The 13,989-nt window shown below is 39.8% G+C and overlaps 1 long non-coding RNA gene across 1 annotated transcript in view; it reads right to left on the bottom strand.

Moving 5' to 3' along the window:
* LOC309523381 overlaps positions 1-13,989 on the bottom strand; it is a 1,418,752-nt gene that overhangs the window by 43,753 nt on the left and 1,361,010 nt on the right. The window lies entirely within an intron of this gene.

Raw genomic sequence — 13,989 nt, 5'->3', positions numbered from 1 at the left:
TGATTCAGGGTCTCGCTCTGTCTCTGGCTGTGTCTCTGTTGCACCTCAAACGGTGGTTTGTTGTTATTTTCTTACTGGGGTGGGACAAATGTTTAGTTGGGGCGGGGATTATTTTAAGTTTAGCATAATTGTTTCTTGCTTTGTTTTTCTTTTACTATTTTTTTAGGTTATTAGAATCATAGAATCATAGAGTTGGAAGAGACCACAAGGGCCATCGAGTCCAACCCCCTGCCAAGGTATAGTTTGTATAACCCCCTGTTATTGTATAGTTTGTATTTTGCTTTTTAAGTGGAAAGGGTCAGGGCTGCCTGGGAGGGGCTCTCAGCCAACAGAATGGCTGGGGCAGGTTCCCTACGGGTGGATGTATTGGAACACCCAATCTCTATTATCGCGGGTGGGAGTAGCAGTTGCGCTAAGACCAGACCACGTCTTTACTGAAGATCTGGTTCTGACTCTGATTCTGATTCTCTGATTCTGGCTCTCTATCAAGGGCTGTTTCAGACTCAGGCTGTGGCTGTTGCTCTGGTTCTGGCTCTTTCTCAGGCTCTGGTTCTGAATGAGGGCTTGGTTCTGGCACTGATTCAGGGCTCTGGCACTCTATCAAGGACTGGCTCTGGCACTCTATCAAGGACTGTTTCAGACTTAGGCTGTGACTGTGGCTCTGGCTCTGTTTCCATTCTTACAATGGAATGTACACAAAACAATAATCTTTTCTATATAAATTTTCCAATACATTCTGAAAACATAATAAATCCTTAATTGTTGTCCACCTCCTTTTAGTTCCTTTATCACTCAAATGCTAGCACGGAGTCAAAACTATTATTGTATTTTTGAACGTATCTTGTATAACCATCCCATTTTTCTGCAAATTTTTGCTTTGAGATTCCTCTGAGTTTGCTAGTCAATTGAGCCGTCTCCACCAATTCCTGTAATTTGATTTGCCAATCTGTTATTTTTGGAGCCTCGTGATCTTTCCATCCCTTGGCCACAAGTATACGAGCTGCTGCGGTTGCATACAAGAATACCTCTCTTAGATTTTTTGGGATCTCTTTATCTAAAATACTTCATAGAAATGCCTCTGTTTTTTTTCGTAAAAGTTGTCCCCATCATCTTTTTTAATTCATCGTATATTCCCCCCCCCTGCAAAAAAAAAATCTTAATCTTTTCACACGTCCATCAGTTTTCCCCATCTTTTAGCATAATTGGACAGCCCACATCTTGGGCCCACTTTATCATTGAAGCCTTAACCTCCTCATCCATTACTTTGTAGTCTAAAAGAAGTCTATACATTTTTGCGATTATTTTGGTTTTACTATTCAGTAGTTCTCTTTCAAATCTTGAAGGCTCCTTTTCAAAACCTATCTGCTTATCCTGTCTGAACACTTCATTCACCTGGAAGTAATCTAGCCAACTAGAAAAGTGAACTTTTATTTTCTCATAACTTTTCAATATTAGTTGACCCTCCCCCTCCCCCCTTAATATTGTGTTATACTTTATCCCGTTCTCTATGTTTTTTTATATATATTTATATTTGGTTTTTTAATGATATTTATTAAGGTTTTAAAAATTACAGAAAAAAGAAAAAAACAACAAAAAATTTAACAGGGCATACATTACAATACATAAAAAGAAAGACATAGAAAAGCAATACAACAATACAGCAAAAAGAAACAATAACACTGAAACACACATCCAATATTCCATATCTTTACCTTTCATTTACTTGTTTCATTGACCTCCTCGCACCTCCCTTTTTTGTATTCTAGTTCAATTAATTGTTTCAGCAAATTCTTTCCATCTATCTCAATTTTTGTTCTATAATTTATCTCAACGGTCTAACCTTAAATTTTTCATTTTGGCCCATTATCAATCAGCTTTTACTTAATTCTTTATTACATTTCTGCTAAAACCATATAACTTCATTCCAGCATCCTTCTAACATTCATTAATTTTGCAATGTTTTTGTAAATATACTTTAAATTTTTTCCAATCTTCTTCCACCGACTCTTCTCCCATTTTTAAACTTTCTTCTAATCTTCATCCATCGTCTCTTCTTCCTGGTCTCGGGTTTTGTCAGTCCTTTCTATCCCTTCCATCTAGTCCATCAACCTGGTGACCTTCTATCCGAGGCTCTTAAGTCTTTTCCATGTCCCTTCTGCAGGTCTTCTTAATATTTATACCTGCACTTTACTTTGTCTTCTGCTGATCTTATTCTTAATTTCCTTCCTTTCTCACTGAGGGGTAGATCTCGGGGAAACTCCAACTTGACAGTATCTTTATCCCTTCTCGACAGGTCAGCCCATTCTCCATAGTCAGCACTGAAATCCAAAAGATATTTGAAGGCATATTTCAAAGTCCCTCCAAGGTTAAGGGCCCCCACAACTCCAAACTCCCCCTGGCCCAAAACCAGATCCCAAAAGTCAAAACATCCCTGCATAGGTGGATCTATCCAGCTTCCCATCTCCAAACCAAACAGTACTCCATCTCTTCAAATCTGACTTTCTCCAGGTTCAGTCGTCAGAGACAACAACTTATGTTCCTGCAAGGCTGTGACTCTCTCCATTTCTGTTACTTGAGGTTCAGCCACAACCTCCTCCTTTGTCTTCTGCACAACTTGCTCCATTTCTATTACTTGAGGTTCAGCAACAACCTCCTCCTTTGTCTCCTGCACAACTTGCCCTGTCAAAGCAAATTCCTGGATTGGTTCCTGCTTGGTTTCTATATAGGTATTCACTGTTTGTCCAAAATTGCTAACTGCAACAGTCATCAAATCCATCTTCTCACGTAGCTGTTCCAGTAAAGCACTTGTCTTGCAAAAAGCAAGCACTAAAACTTCTTCTGGGCACATTCTTATTCAAGGTCAAATGTCTGGTTCTCACAATCTTTAATCTCCGCAGCTGTAGAATTCCCCAGATTGATTCCAGCAACAGTTTCACAAGCTCCCTCTAGAGGAAACAATTTCTGTTTGCATCCGACTTTTTAAAAGCAGATCCAGCAACAAAATTCCTTTCATTTTTCAGATATTTTGTTCCTTTTAAGTGCAAAAGGAAACATTGGAATCAATATGTTTCTCTTTTTTAACTATCTGTCAAAAAACGTTTTCTTCACAGTCAATGAACTTCCCCAAAGCGTCTGTCTCTGACACCCCGTTCCCTGGTTCAAGACGGTGGAAATTTATCTTCCTTTACTCTCTCTCCTGCAGGTTTAAACAGTCTAAGATTTCCCCCCTCTTCTCCTGCTTCCAAGGGGGGTTTGGTAGTTTTAACAGATGGAAATTTAGTCCTTTACAAACGATTTTCCAGACTTTAGCTTGCAATTTCTTTGCTTCAATCTATTTACAAAAGCGGAAGGCGGACTTCCTGTTTAGACCTTCCCGCTTCGGTGCCAAATTAAGATGTTTCATAATCCAATTTTCCGTTCTACTCACGGGTAGTTGTTTAAAGTCCAATTGTCCACAGGAAAAAGTCAGCGCACTCCGGCAACAGCAATGCTGCTTCACTCCGTGAAAAGAGCAGTCGATTCGAAGCACCGTGCCGCTCACCCCACGTCGCTCCGGATCCCCGAAACCGGGTTTCCCCGCGAGTAGGGGAGGCGCTAAAGGTGCCAGCCGAATCCCACGTCCACAGGCTTCTCCCGCCTGTGGTTTTTAGTGGGTCGCCGCCTCTTCGTGGCGGTCCAGACCCTAGTTTCACGAAGCGGATTCCTCCCGGTCAGAGGAAATCCGCCATTGCCGGAGGCGCTAACCCGGAGGTTCCCCAGTTCTCTTTGATGTTGTTGCTTTTTTTAACAGCGATTGCTTCTAGTGGAGAGTTCCATCTTGGGGTTTTCTGTTCCAAATATCTTTTGTATTTTCCCCATACCTTATATATAGCATTTCTTATTATATGATTTGAAAAACTCCTATGCCTCTTTATTTTCCCATAATTAAGATAGCCATGCCACCCAAAACGGGTGTCATGACCTTCTAGATCTAAAATATCCCAATTTTAAAATAAATACCAATCTTTCAACCAGAGAAGACATGAGGCTTCATAATATAGCTTCAAATCCGGTAACCCGTAGCCACCTCTTTCTACAGTATCTATTAATATCTGATGCTTTACTCTTGGTCTTTTACCCTTCCACAAAAATTTAGAAATTTCTTTTTGCCACTTGTTGATACTGCTGGTCTTTCCTGTAATTGGAATCGTTTGGAATAGAAAGAGTAGCTTTGGTAAAACTCTCATTTTAATTACCGAAATACGGCCCAGGAATGATAAATTTAACCTTGTCCATGTCTCCAACTGTCTTTTGATATCTTTCCAACAATTGGTATAATTATCTTCATATAAGTTAATGTTCTTTGGTGTTATCCATAATCCTAAATACTTGATTTTGGGGTAGATTTTAATGTGTATTATTTGTTCTAATTCTGCTTTTTCATCTGGAGACATATTTTTAACTAATAGTTTTGTCTTGTTTAAATTCATTTTGAACCTCGCAAATGTACCATAGCCATATATTATTTCCAACGCCTTTCTTAAACTCTGTTTTGGTTGCTCCAGAGTTATAATTAAATTGTCAGCAAATGCCCTCATTTTGTAACTTCTGTTTCCCAGCATAATCCCTTTTATTTCTTTTTCTTCCCTAATTTGGTTACATAAAACTTCCAATGTTAATATGAAAATTAAGGGGGATAGTGGGCGACCTTGTCTGACCCCTTTACTGATTTCACACTCCTGTGATAAATTTCCATTGATTATGATTTTAGCTTTTTGTTTGGATTATATTGCTTCAATCCCTTTTATATACTGTATACCAAAATCCATATGGTGTAACAGACCTTTCATAAATTTCCAGGATACCCTGTTGAAAGCTTTTCCTGCATCTATAGCCATTAATAGATAGGTAGCCGTGTTGGTCTGCCATAGTCAAAATAAAAAAAATTCCTTCCAGTAGCACCTTAAAGACCAACTAAGTTAGTTCTTGGTATGAGCTTTCGTGTGCATGCACACTTCTTCAGATACACTGAAACAGAAGTTGCCAGATCCTTCTATATAGTGAGAAGGTGGGGAGGGGTGTTACTCAGAAGGGTGGTGGGAATGGGAGATAGGCAGATAGCTGGGAGAGCCTGTTGACGACTCTTAACGACTGTAATAGGTCTTACAGGAAAAGGCAAGGGGTGAGGAGGTGAGAAATGGTTTAGTCATGTATAGTGAGATAAGAATCCAATGTCTTTGTTAAGCCCAGGTTTTTCCATGGTTTTAAGTTTGGTAATGAGTTGTAATTCAGCAGCTTCTCTTTCCAGTCTGTTTCTGAAATTCCTTTGTAGTAAAACAGCTACTTTGAGATCTTGTATAGAATGTCCTGGGAGATTGAAGTGTTCTCCTACTGGTTTCTCTGTTTTGTGATTCTTGATGTCAGATTTATGTCCGTTTATTCTTTGGCGTAAGGTTTGGCCTGTTTGTCCAATATAGAGAGCTGAAGGACACTGTTGGCATTCGATGGCATACACAATGTTAGACGATGAGCAATTAAATAGTCCCGAGATGGTATGTGTGATGTTGTTGGGGCCAGTAATGGTGTTGTCCGGGTGTATGTGGCAGCAAAGTTGGCATCTGGGTTTATTGCAGGCTCTGGTGCCAGTGTCTGTGTTAAGTCTGGTTGTAGTATTATTGTGGGTTAGGAGTTGTTTAAGATTGGGTGGCTGTCTGTAGGCAATGAAAGGTCTTCCTCCCAGAGCTTGAGAAAGAGAACTGTCATTGTCCAGGAGAGGTTGTAGATCTCTGATGATGCGTTGTACTGTTTTAACTTGGGAGCTGTATGTGATGACTAGAGGTGTTCTGTTATTTTCTTTTTTGGGTCTGTCTTGCAGCAAGTTCTCTCTATATTGGACAAACAGGCCAAACCTTACGCCAAAGAATAAACGGACATAAATCTGACATCAAGAATCACAAAACAGAGAAACCAGTAGGAGAACACTTCAATCTCCCAGGACATTCTATACAAGATCTCAAAGTAGCTGTTTTACTACAAAGGAATTTCAGAAACAGACTGGAAAGAGAAGCTGCTGAATTACAACTCATTACCAAACTTAAAACCATGGAAAAACCTGGGCTTAACAAAGACATTGGATTCTTATCTCACTATACATGACTAAACCATTTCTCACCTCCTCACCCCTTGCCTTTTCCTGTAAGACCTATTACAGTCGTTAAGAGTCGTCAACAGGCTCTCCCAGCTATCTGCCTATCTCCCATTCCCACCACCCTTCTGAGTAACACCCCTCCCCACCTTCTCACTATATAGAAGGATCTGGCAACTTCTGTTTCAGTGTATCTGAAGAAGTGTGCATGCACACGAAAGCTCATACCAAGAACTAACTTAGTTGGTCTTTAAGGTGCTACTGGAAGGAATTTTTTTTATTTTGACTATAGCCATTAAGACTGCCTTCTTTTCTATTCTTAAGTCTAAATACGCTAATAAGTTTATAATGTTTCTAGTGTTGTTATAAATGTGCCTCCCTGGCAAAAATCCAGCTTGGTCATTGTGTATCATCATCTGGAAGCCTTTTTTTGATATTTCGGCTAAAATATTTGCATATAATTTATAATCGTTATTTAGAAGTGCGATAGGCCTATAGTTGTTAATAAGTAGATTGTCCGTTCCCTGTTTTGGAATTAATGCAATAAGGCTGTCTTAACAAGAATCCGGCATGCTTCCGTCTTTTAAGATGTTGTTCATGATACTTTTTAATGGGTCAGACAGTAAGTCCTCCATTTTTTTTTTATAATATATTGCCGGTAGGCCGTCTGGCCCTGGTGGCTTTCCTATCTTTGGTTCCTTAATTGCTCTTTGCATTTCGTACGATGTAATAGGGGCATTCAACAGTTCTTTTTGTTCTTTAGTAAGTTTCTGAAGACAGTTCTGTTCTAAATGTTCTTTAACTTCTTCTGTTGTTTCATTTCCTTCCTAAAGAATTCGAGAAATCGTTTCTCTGTTTCTTTAGGGTTGTTTATTATTTTGTTGTTGTTTTTATAAATTTTTTTATTAGTTTTACATTTTTTTATAGACAATACAAACAAATATATAACACAAACAAACATGTATAATTTCATATCCTTTTTTTTTGTAAACCTCACTTCTCGGACTCCCCCAAACCTCCCCTTTCTGCATCCAAAGTTCCAAAATTGTTTCAGCAAATCCTAAATTTAATCTTGACAAATATATTCCTTCATTATTCTTTTCTTTAACTTAATCTTTTATCGCTGTAATCTCCTTATCATTCTAATGAACCTCAACATTTTAACATTCATCAATTTTATAATATTTCTTAAGATAGATTTTGAATTTCTTCCAATCTTCTTCCGCCGTCTCTTTCCCCTGATCACGGATTCTGCCAGTCATTTCAGCCAATGTCATATAGTCTATCACCTTCATCTGCCATTCTTCCAGTGTGGGTAGGTCTTGTGTCTTCCAATACTTTGCGATGAGTATTCTTGCTGCTGTTGTAGCATACATAAAGAATGTTCTATCTTTCTTTGACACCAATTGGCAGGCAATGCCCAAGAGAAAGGCCTCTGGTTTCTTAGGGAAGGTACATTTAAGTACCTTTTTCAATTCATTATATATCATTTCCCAGAAAGCCTTAATCTTCGGGCACGTCCACCAAAGATGATAAAAAGTACCTTCAGTTTCTTTACATTTCCAACACTTATTGTCAGGCAAATGGTAAATTTTTGCTAGCTTGATTGGGGTCATGTACCACCTATAGATCATTTTCATAATATTTTCCTTTAAGGCATTACATGCCGTAAATTTTATACCGGTGTTCCACAACCATTCCCAGTCAGCAAACATAATATTATGACCAATGTCCTGTGCCCACTTAATCATAGCTGATTTGACTATTTCATCTTGTGTGTTCCATTTCAGCAGCAAGTTATACATTCTTGACAAGTTCTTAGTACTGGGTTGTAACAATTCAGTTTCTAATTTTGATTTTTTCCACCTGGAAGCCAATTTTCCTGTCTTGTTTATAAACCTCCATTATTTGATAATAATGGAGCCAGTCTAGTACTTTGGGTTTCAATTTCTCATTACTCTGTAACTTCAACTTTTCTCCATCTTGTTCCAAAATTTCCCAATACTTTGGCCATTCGGCTTCCATATTAAGTTTTTTCAACGCTTTAGCCTCCAAGGGTGACAACCATCTAGGGGTTTTGTTTTCCAACAGGTCTTTATATCTTATCCAAACATTATATAATGCTTTTCTAACAATATGATTTTTAAAGGCCTTGTGCACCTTAATTTTGTCATACCATAGATATGCATGCCAACCAAATGTATTATTAAAACCTTCTAAATCCAAGATATCTGTATTCTCGAGGAGCATCCACTCTTTCAACCAGCAAAACGCTGCTGATTCATAGTACAATTTTAAGTCCGGCAGGGCAAATCCCCCTCTTTCCTTTGCATCCGTTAGTATTTTAAATTTAATTCTGGGCTTTTTGCCCTGCCAGACAAATTTCGAAATGTCCTTCTGCCACCTCTTGAAACAGTCCATCTTGTCAAGAATTTGCAAAGTTTGAAACAAAAATAACATTCTAGGCAATACATTCATCTTAATAACTGCAATTCGGCCTAACAATGACAATTTCAGATTTGACCATATTTCTAGATCTTTTTTAATTTCTGACCAACATTTCTCATAGTTATCTTTGTACAAGTTCAAATTCTTAGATGTCAAATGAACCCCTAGGTATTTCACCTTCTTAACCACTGCCAAACCTGTTTCATTCTGGAACTTCTCCCTCTCCATGACTGTTAAATTTTTTCCCAAAACTTTAGTCTTTTGTTTATTCAGTTTAAATCCGGCCACTTGACCAAATTCTTCAATTAATTCCAACACCCTTTTTGTACTAGTGTCTGGCTCTTGTAAGGTTAATACTAAGTCATCTGCAAAAGCCTTTAGCTTATAATGTTTAGCTCCGACCTGTACCCCTTTTACCTGCTGGTCGTCTCTAATCATATTTAGCAACACCTCCAGGACAGAAATAAAAAGTAATGGGGAAATAGGGCACCCCTGTCGTGTTCCTTTTTCTATATTAAGTTCTTCAGTTATCACATTATTTACAATCAGCTTTGCTTTTTGTTCAGAGTATATGGCACCCATACCATTCTCAAATCCTTGGCCTACCCCCATCCCATGAAGATTCTTTTTCATAAAACTCCAAGAGATGTTGTCAAAGGCTTTCTCCGCGTCCACAAAGATCAGAACTGCTTTAGTATTTATATTCACCTCTAATAGTTCCAAGATGTCTATTATATTCCTCACGTTGTCTGATAAATGCCTTTTTGGGAGAAAGCCTGCTTGGTCCCTATGAATCTTCTCCATCAACACTCTTTTCAATCTTTTTGCCAAAATGTCTGCAAAAATTTTGTAATCCACATTAAGTAATGATATTGGGCGATAGTTCTTAAGTTGAGTCTTTTCAGTCTCTGTTTTTGGTATGAGTGTGATATACGCTTCTTTCCACGATTCTGGCGCCCTTTTCCCCTCTAAGATCTCATTACAGACTTCCTTTAACGGTTGCACCAACCACTCCTTCAATGCTTTATAATATCTGGAAGTCAATCCATCTGGTCCTGGAGATTTGCCCAGTTGCATGTTTTGAATGGCACCCTCTATCTCTTGTTCTGTTATTCTCTGATTTAGATCCACTTTGCTTTGATGAGAGATTTTTTGTAATCCATATTTTTTGAGGAATTTATCTATGTCTTCCTCCTTCTGCGGTCCTTGTGCATATAATTTTTTAAAATAACTCACGAAACAATTTCTAATCTCATTGGGTTTATATATACTCTTTCCATCCACTTCTAGGCTTGTGACTGTGTTTAATTTCTGTCTTTTCTTCAATTGCCAAGCCAGAAGTTTACCGCATTTGTCAGCAGATTCAAATGTCTTTTGTCTCATTTGCTTTATCTTCCATTCAATCTCTTGATTCATCAGTTCCATATATTGTGTCTGGTATAGCTTAATCTCTCTCAAAATCTCCTGGGACTTTGGTTTTGATCTCAATTTCTTCTCTCCTTCTTTAATCCTTTCCAAAATCTTATCCTTCTTCTCATTTTGCTTTCTCTTTTTTACTGAATTTTGTTGAATTAAAAATCCTCGCATCACTGCTTTGCTTGCGTCCCAGATCACTCTTTTTTCTACATCAGTTTTTAAATTTATTTCAAAATAGTCCTTTAAGGTTTTTTGGGCCTTTCTGTGGATCTCCTCGTCTCGAAACAGGGTGTCATTCATCCTCCATCTGAATTGACCAGTTGTTGTAAATTTCATTTCCATCTTCACGGCGTTATGGTCGGAGCAAGTCTTTGGGCAGATTTCCACTTTCTTAATCTTTGGAGCCAACCCACTAGTAATCCAGATTTGGTCGATTCTGGTCCAGGTCATCATTGCTTCAGAGAAGAAGGTTCCCTCTCTCTCGAGAGGGTTCCTTGTTCTCCAAATGTCAATCAAGTCCATATTTTCAGTCATTTCAAAAAAAGTCTTTGGTAATCTCCCATCTCTGGAGATCACCTGTCTTTGTGCTTTGTCCATATTAGTAGATACCACTCCATTCATGTCTCCCATCATAATTACATTGTAGTCCAAATAGTCCAATAATGTCTCATGCAACTTCTTAAAGAATTCTGACTTCCCTTCATTGGGTGCGTAGATCCCTAGTATCAAAAATTTTTCACCTTGAACTTGCACTTCAATTGCCAAATATCTTCCTTGATCATCTTTAAAAATAAACTTCGGGGAAAGCTTTTCCTTTGCATAGATTACCACTCCTCTTTTCTTAACTTTGTCCGATGAGATGAATTCTTGACCTAGTCTCTTATTGACGAGTAGTTTCCTATGCAATCTTGTTATATGAGTTTCCTGTAAACAAATTAAGTCCAACTGTTCTTTTTTCAATAGGTGAAATACATTTTTTCTCTTTCGCGGAAGGTTAAGTCCGTTACAATTCCAGCTTAGAAGTTGCAGGGCCATCCTGAAGCTATTTGCCTCCTGTCGCTCCGAGTAGTTGTTCTTCTTCTGTCGGTGATTTCAATCCAAACGTCAAATTTAAGATGTCTGTTGCGTCTTTCGTTTCTGATGTTAGTTCCTCTCCAACTGTTCCTTTCAGAAGGTCTTCCCTATAGTGATTCAGAAATTGATCTCGGTCTTCTGTTGATCTTATCCTTACTTTCCTACCTTTAAATTTAAAGGATAGGCCTTGCGGGAATTCCCACCTGAAAAGTACGTCGTTCTTCTTCAACAATCCAACCAGTTCTTGATTCTAACGCAGTCTCTCTTGCAGGTGTGAGCACCAGGAAGGTGACCAAGAAGGTCGACAGAGCATTTCAGCGGGTGTATGCTGATGTGATTGGTCCTCTAGAGCCATCTAGAGGCGGTGCAAGATTTTACCTTGTGTGTGTGGATTGTTTTACTAATTATTCTTGGGTTTTTATGATGGAAAAACCACAAGAAACCTTAGAAAGGTTTCAGGAGTTTTGTGACAAGGTTAAGAATATGCATGATGCTAACATTGACTGTCTCTTCACAGATGAGAAGCCAATTTTTCTGTTACAGAAGTTTCAGATGTTCCTGGATGGAAAAGGCATAGACCACAAAGTTGCTGTTTCAGCCGAAGCGTGGAACAGGGGGGTCTGTGTGAGGGTGAACAAAGAATTGCAAAAGGGGATGCATGCGCAATTGCTGAGTTCACATTTGCCACATGAATATTGGGCGGAGTCGCTATTGTCCTATGTTCACGTGTGGGTGAGAAGAGTCTCAAGAGAGTTGGGAAGTTCTCCTTTTGAGAAGCTGTTCCATGGAAAACCTTCTGTTGCCTATTTTAAGGTTTTCGGGTCTCATGTGAGAACAGAAGCTCCAGGTGGAGTAAAGAATGCCAGAGGCATTTTTGTGGGATATGAAAAGGGTCTCTATAGAGTAATTTTGTCTGAATCTGGTCAGGTGATTCTCACAAAGTTTCTGGAGAGTGCTCCTGAACAGGAGCGGGTAGTAGTACACACATTTCCCACAGAGGACAATTCAGATGATGATGATTTCACAGATTACAGTGGTACTGATGATGACAGTGATAGCTCAGAGAGCTCAGTTGTAACAGTCATTGAGAGGAAATCTCACACAATGGATAGACCTTCACAGGTGAAGGATGAACCACTGTTTGCCATTGGTACTGGTTCTCAACAAAGTCCAGAGGTTGAACCAGTGAGCAGAGAGGATCAGCACCTCATACGCAGGTCTGAGAGAGTTACAAAGGGTGTACCACCAAAGAGGTACTCAAAAGAGTTTGCTAACTTAGCTGTTGCATGTGTTGCTATTGTTAACAACTCAAAACAGGTTGAAGCATTGTCTAAGTCAGAGACAAAGACACGACAGAGGGCTGCCAGCCAAGGTAATGCAGAAGCACTCATTCCTTGGAAGCCAGACAACCAGAGAGGTACACTGGTGGAACCAGTGGTGGGGAGTTCCAAGGGTGGAACTGAAACAACAGGGGACTGTTATATGTATAACAACTGTTTGTTCTTTTCTCTGGATCATGTTTTGCCCATTGATGCTTTTGGGGGAGGTTGTCAGGAAAAAGCAGCAATGCAAAAGCCAGCTGCAGGTGGCTGGAAAGCAAAACAGGATGTTGATGTCTGCAACTGTACTAGTGGAGAAAGGGGGCAGTCCATTCTCCGTACTGAGCACCGGATGTTAGCTCAGAGTGTCATCTGACCTGTACTGGAAGTGCAGGGGTGGAGCGGAGACTCTACTGCTGGAGTCTGGAGGGTACAGACACGTTTTCTCTGTACTGCTGAATGACAGGAATAAAACATGTAAAAAGGACTCCTGTCTGTCTTTCCCCCCCGGGGGGGGGAGTGCAGGGAGGGAGAGAAGGAGGATGGTGTGTTCTCCTCATGTTTGAGGAGGATCGCCGATTTACGACCTTGCCTGCCGGGAGACGCAGACGGAAGGTCAACAAGGATTCCAGCCGAATGCCTGGAGTGAGGCCAGTTCACCTCTGACCCCAGCTGGAATCCTGACAGGAGGTAGTGTACCTTGGGCTTCTTTCCATGCAGTAAGAAATACGGCGTATTTCCTACACTAGAGTTGTACACTCTATTCTGCGTATGAACAACGTAGCGCCAGGCCTCAGACCAATATTTCTGGGGTAGCCCTGCGTCCCACAGGATCGCAGACACAGCTTCCTCCACCGTCCTGTTCCTTCTCTCTGCGACCCCATTCTGTTGCGGAGAGTAAGGAGCGGTCAAACGGTGGCTAATCCCCTTCTCCCTAAAGAAATCCTGTAAAGCAGAACCAGTGAATTCAGAACCTCCGTCACTTTGAAAACCACGAACTTTGGTGGAAAAGGTTACCTCAACTGCGGTGATCCAATCCCTGATCATTTTAGCTGCCTCCCCTTTCGTTTTCAGAGAGAAGGTCCAAGCAGACCTCAAAAAATCATCAATCAAAAGCAGAGAATACTTTGATCCTCCCAGTGACTCAACTGACATGGGTCCACACAAATCTGAATGAATTAATTCAAAGGGTTGTGTGGTCTGCCTCTCTGACTTTGGATATGAGCATGTCACAATTTTTGCCTGTTTACATGCATTGCAATCTAAAAATTTGTCACAAACATTAAATTTGCACCCTTGTGTCAGCTCTGGTGCTTTCTGAAGATATCTCCAATTCAAATGGGCAAAGCGTTGGTGCCAAATATGTGAACAACCATGGTGAGGCGCCACATTCACACATTGGCCCTTTGCATCTTCAGTGTCATCCTCTCCTGTGGAAAAAGGCACATTTACAGCAAACAAATTATCTTTAGACTGCACTGTGTACATGTGATTCCCATCTTTGGAAAATTCACATTTGTCACCTGCAAAAGAGACATGAAAACCATCAACTAGTAGGTCATGCACACTTAACAAACAGTTACCGCAAAAGCTTTGACTTCATGCTTA

Source organism: Podarcis vaucheri, assembly GCF_965113315.1.
Source record: "Podarcis vaucheri genome assembly, chromosome: W".
Lineage (NCBI taxonomy): Eukaryota > Metazoa > Chordata > Lepidosauria > Squamata > Lacertidae > Podarcis > Podarcis vaucheri.
Note: the sequence above shows the minus strand (reverse complement) of the source record. Positions and strands in the feature narration are given on the sequence as shown.